Consider the following 6,024-nt stretch of genomic DNA (forward strand, 5'->3'; position numbering starts at 1 on the left):
TAATTAGCGTTTGGCGGATGGTCCGCGTCCGCCACTCTTTTTACTAACTAGTCGCTGTTTTTCAGCATGCTTTAGGTCAGAAGAAGTGTTAGTGGGACTTTTCTTGGGTGTATTGGAGACTCCCCAAGTAACTAAAAGTTCCTTTAAAAGAGCGTTTTTCGCTTAACCCGTTCCGGCCCGGGCTACGATTTCAAATTATAAAATCCACCGTTCTCTTGTTTTTCGACCGATTTGCATCAAATTTGGAGATTCCCTGGAACCCTGATGCCCCCAGGGAAGTGGTCACTTTTTGAGTAGTTCTGAAACCCAGCTTGCGACACATCAAACTTCATGATTTTGCAACAGAAGACATTTGCAGATTATCTGTGCACATTAGCCACTTCCGGAGGTTCCCTGGAAACCTAATGCCCCCCTAATGCCCCCTTTTTGAGTGGTTCTGAAATCCAGCTTGCGACACATCAATCTTCATGATTTTTCAACACAAATAAAATAGAAGACATTTACAGTGAATCTGAGCGCATTGGCCACTTTCGGAGGTTCCCTGGGAACCTGGTGCCCTAAGGAAAGTGATCACTTTTTGAATAGTTCTGAAAGCCAGCTTGCAACACACATTTCATAGACGGCATTTGCAGAGCATCTGGGCACATTGGCCAATTGCGGAGGTTCCCTGGAAATCGACTCTATTTCACAATTTTGGGTGGTTATGAAACCCAGTTTCCAACACACCGAACTTGATGATTTTATTTCAATCAGCTTGACTGAACCAGCTCAAACGCTGAAAGTGACGATTCTTGCAGTGTAGTGGTTATAACCTGGGAGCTGCGGATAGAGTCAAAACGAGTGTCAAAGAATCTCCAAAGTAAGCTGTCAAAAAGTATCCATCGCATCGAGAGAGGTTTTGTGCATTCTGAGCGCAGACGAGAGAGTACACGTATAAATCAACTCATACTAAATATAGCTCCTTTTTAACAAATTTCAATTTTACGGCGTCATTTTAAATATATCGACGGGTTCAACATAAGTGAAGGGTATGAATTAATTTAACATTCGACACGTTAGTTTATACGATGTGGCAAATTGACGAAATCCTTGTGATTATTTTTTAAAGATAAACATAATGATAATTCAATGTGAGAAAATCGTAACGTGTACAGTAAACACTGAGAGGAAATTTGCAAGTTTCAAGCAAAATATCTTGAAAATTGGATTCGATTGCGTCAGCAGCTTCCAGGTTATAACCCGCCAGCCTGTCGAGCTTCCCGTTCGTAGATGGGTGGCTAAAAGCGCCACTCCTTAAAGGAGACCACCCAGCAGATTTAGGTTTTCCCGGCCTGAGACCCTCCAAAGTTTCGTTCCGTGTGTTTTCCTCATCGGTTAAGCCTTAAGATCCCTTGAACGAAAAGCTTCCAATTCGAGAGTGGTCGAAGTCGATTTCGGGTCGACTAACCCAGCGACATCTAAAACACGAAAATATCGAAACGAACCACATGAAAATCCTCAGCAAAAAAAAATTCCTTTCTGGTACTCTACCGCATACAGAAAAACATTTGGGAATTACTGATCACGTTTATTCTATCATCCCACAGAGGTGGCAACTTTCGCCAAGCTCAAAACAGAAAGCTTTCATTTAAAGCGGTTTTATTGGTAGATACCTTCTTACATTTGTTCACTCGATCGATCTCTTTCGCTACATGTTCGCCTAGGTCTTTCCTTTTCCTTCTACGCTTGTTCGCTCTCTACGGGCGATCCCTATCGTGTGTGTTCTACAACAGGTTTACTCTACTTCCCTCATGCGCTCCTAGCAAAGAATCACTTCTGCGGCTACGGATACTACACGGCTACGACTACACTTTCCACATCATGATTTCAGTATCGGCGCTGCAGCTACCTATTTCAGCCACATGCTGCGGTGGCGGTGTTTAGGGGAGACGAGATTTAATGGGTGTACGGTACGGAGGTTTGGTCAATGGACTCCATTCATACATGGTCGGTTGATGGACCGACTATTGTTCGTGCCTTTAGGTCACATGCGCATGGACGACACAAAAACAATAAGCATGCTTGCCTGGTACTTACGCGACAACCTAGGAAATACCTGCGGGTGTTTCGATGGGTGCGGGCGGGCCGGCGGCGGCACCGAAGTTACTGAAGCACACTACTCCGGTCCTGTACGATCGCGGCTGCGATCAGACGATGCGATTTTGCCCTCTCTCCACTGGATACGCGGACTTATGCGCGAACGCGACACGTGCGTTCGATCGTCCCAGCTCGTCTTCGGTTGCTGTTGCTGGCTGACGACACGGTTTATTGGTAGTGACCTGCCTGTCCAGGGTGCGGAATTAGTGCGTGCTACCCTCTTCCGGCCACGCGTGTCCCGGGTATCCTCCGAAATCGAAAGGTGGGGTCAAGAGCAATCTCTGACTTTGGGTGATGTGCCGGCAATGACCTATGTGGTCGCGAATCCTATTAAAGACAAGCTCAACACACGTGCTCCACTTTTTGCATTTAAGGACAAGCATCACAGAGTCCAATAATGGCAGTCAAGATGGAATCGCTTCCCCTCGCCACCCCTCGCCCGTCTTTACACTACCCATACATACACAAATTTAACTGCAAGCCCGAGTAATTTAATTGAATCTCAAATTGAGCCACTTACCTGTTATAAAACTGCATTATTTATTAAATTTGATGTTCTTAGATATCACATCTTCAATAATAACACCGAATTTCTTCGATCGAATCAATATTTCTTCTGATTCGTGTGAATCAATGAGAGATCTTCGATTCATTATCACTCCATCACTCCAGACTCCCGCACGGAAAGGCAAAATAAAATCATCAATTTGTACCACTTTCACTATTCCGTTTACAACGACAATAAAAATTCAGCAACCGCATGCTTCTAAACTATCAATCACTTCACAAACCCACTCGATTTATGCCGTAATTTTATCATATTGTGCCGATTTGTTTTCTCCACTGCCAAAACCGAAAATAAATTTTCACTTTGTTAGCTGCACTATCAGTGATCGTTTAAAAGACTTAACCAAGCCAGAACGTTCTACTTTGGGACGAATATGCAAGTATAGTCAGTTTCCGTTTTGTTGCAATAGTATGGGTAGACTGTGGCATGTTTCAGTGATGGAAGATTTGCTCTGATGAATTTCATTTAAAATAGCCAAACATCATGGGAAAAAGCTGCTTTGATCAACAATATTAATATCAGATGATCAGAATTATGCAAGAATGCTATAAAATATTAAGAAAACGCGTTTTGCCTCCGAATATTTTAATATTTTTTGAGGCGAAATTATTTACAATTGGAACTCTGGCCACACTGCCAAGCTTGCTCCAATCATCCAAAAGTGTAAACAAAATACTAGTTGAAAAGTACTGCAGTCAGCTAAATGAGTCGTATGAACAAAATCCTGCGTTGGATCCGCTTTCCCGATTATATTATACTGATACCATTGCGGATGGCGTTCAATGAGTAATCATTATCTATTTTTAGTTTTATTTATTTATTGGGCAATATGGTCTGGAGTGCTAAATAGTGTTAAGTGTTAAATAGTCTTCGAAATCAACTTTCATGATGTTTCCAGCCGTCACGGAAACCCAGTTATCTTCTACAAGATTTTTTTTTCACGTGCATTTTAAATACAGGCATATGAGATGTTGAATGATCTACAAATTGTTTAGCAGTTTAAATCAAATGACCTTCCGAGTGAACGACGGCATTCATGATGCCCCCCGCCACGATAGCAATTCAATTATGTACTCCAAGTATTTGTCTTTCATTTGCGTCTGAGATGTAAGATCTCCAAGTCGCTCTGGAGTTTGAATCAATTGGTCCACCAAATCAACCACGGCTTCCATGATGTCTCCAGCTGTAATGACTAATAAGTAATGGGCGTAGGTTTGAAGAAAAAAACAACTTAGAAAACAGCTTTGCTGTTGACATCGTTGAAGTTGGATTAAGGTGACAGATCGTTGAAGGACATAGAAACCGAAGTGGAAATGCTTGTACAGACTAGAAAAATGAAATTGTATTGATACCTTTGCTGAGGACATAATGAAAGTTGTAGTTTGTAATTGGATTTGAGATTGGGGCGTTATCGTAACTGGGGAAATTCGCGAAGTCGTGTTGATTCGCTAAAACATTTGATTTAAATCCTTCTACAGTTTTGAGATCTTACGACATCTCATATGCTTTAATATGAGATGTAAGTAGAAGGAATATACTTAGAGGACAGAATGAGTTAACCCGGTGTTAAGGAAATTAGGTAAGTTGTTGTTGTTGCTTTTGAAGACTATTTGATTCAAGCTTTGGGACAAACTAACTATATATACATAGACGACATAATTGGGTTGGTGCCGAGGTTAAGGACATAATTGAATCTGTGATTGACTCAATAGACCACTTGTCATAAGACGAGTTTGTACAATCTCATTTAATTCCACTACTTAATTGTACCTTGACAGATACGTATTTCGACCTCAACAGTAAGGTCGTCTTCAGTGTCTCGTGCTTGACTCGACTTAAGAGTGGGATTGTACAAACTCGTCTTATGACAAGTGAAGACATTCCACTAAAAAATTTTCCTAACAAATCAATAAACCATTTGATTCAAGATCCAGAACAATTAGGAGATCTTGCAGCATCTCATATGCCTGGATATAAGGTGCAAGCGAAAGGCATATACTTGAAGGACATAATTGACTTGATACCGTCGCTGGAAGCTGTGGTTGACTTTGTTGATCATTTAATCCAAACTCCAGGACAATCTGAAGATCTTGCAACATTTTATATGCCTGGATTTGAGAAGCAAGTGAAGATAAATATTTGAAGGATATAGTTAGGTTGATAACGTCGCTACGAACATCATGGAAGCCGTGGTTGATTCGATAGACTGTCTGATTCAAACTCCAGGACAATTTGGAGGTCTTAAAATATCTTATATGCCTGGATTAGCTGCATGCAGTCTTTTTTGACTAGGTGGATTAATTTTGTTAAAAAACACAAGTATTAGCCATATAATTTAACTTGGACATGCGCTCTATAATGTGGGAAGAAAGCTTCAAATGAGAGGTTTCGGTTCTAATAGGTGGATTGATCTTTGGTAAGAATGTAAATATTATTTGACAGATGCATATTGTGCATGTATTGGTGAAGGATCTTGCCATCACGTACAGAAACATAATTTTAATTGCACCAATACTAATGCATTTTTTTGCTTGGACGCTAAGATGCTTGTCCTTAAAATCCACTGTCTTACCTCTTTTACAAAGAAACAACACACACTTGCCGCCTACTATTAAGCCCGTTTTGTCTATACGGAACGATTAACTTGGGAAAGGGAAAGTTTAATTAGCAAATCTACTCAAGAATTTCACATGGTATTAAGCACCTAATTAAGCACACCCCGACGCGACACTCTTGCCTCTTCCACAATTCGAGACGAAGTGGACGATCAAAGCCTAAGAATGTCCTCAGATACTGGCAAATTTCCAGACTTTCGGTTTCGAGGTCGCGAAATTGGACGAAGTCAAATTTCGCGAATGTCACATTGTTAGAAAAGTACTCTGAAACATTAGATGGCCTGATGACCTCTCTTTCTAGCGGTCGTTTAATTCCCAAATTAAACTCTATTCCCATGTTCGGAAGGAGTGGGCCAAGCCGAACGGGAAAGGTCATTGCATCCTGAATGGATACCTCGCCAGGTCGATGTCCGCTAATAGAAATCGCAGATTTGCATATGACCCTGCTCGACAAAAATTTAACTGGCGCGTGTAACTGAGTTGGGGACTCATTTACGCAATCGTTTGCCAGTTGCAACTTTGTGAAGGATGTGATCTAGTGCGGTGGACAAAGTTTAAAGTTGAAATGAAAAAAACGAATGAACATGCAGACACGTGAAATAACGAAAACCAATAAATATTTGCAGTGAAAGGAAGCATTAAAAAAACGTAGGGACACGGCAGGTATTTTCGTCTGTTCGTCATAGTCTCGAAAACCAATAAAAG

The sequence above is a fragment of the Armigeres subalbatus genome, chromosome 1 (genome assembly GCF_024139115.2).
Source record: "Armigeres subalbatus isolate Guangzhou_Male chromosome 1, GZ_Asu_2, whole genome shotgun sequence".
Classification (NCBI taxonomy): domain Eukaryota; kingdom Metazoa; phylum Arthropoda; class Insecta; order Diptera; family Culicidae; genus Armigeres; species Armigeres subalbatus.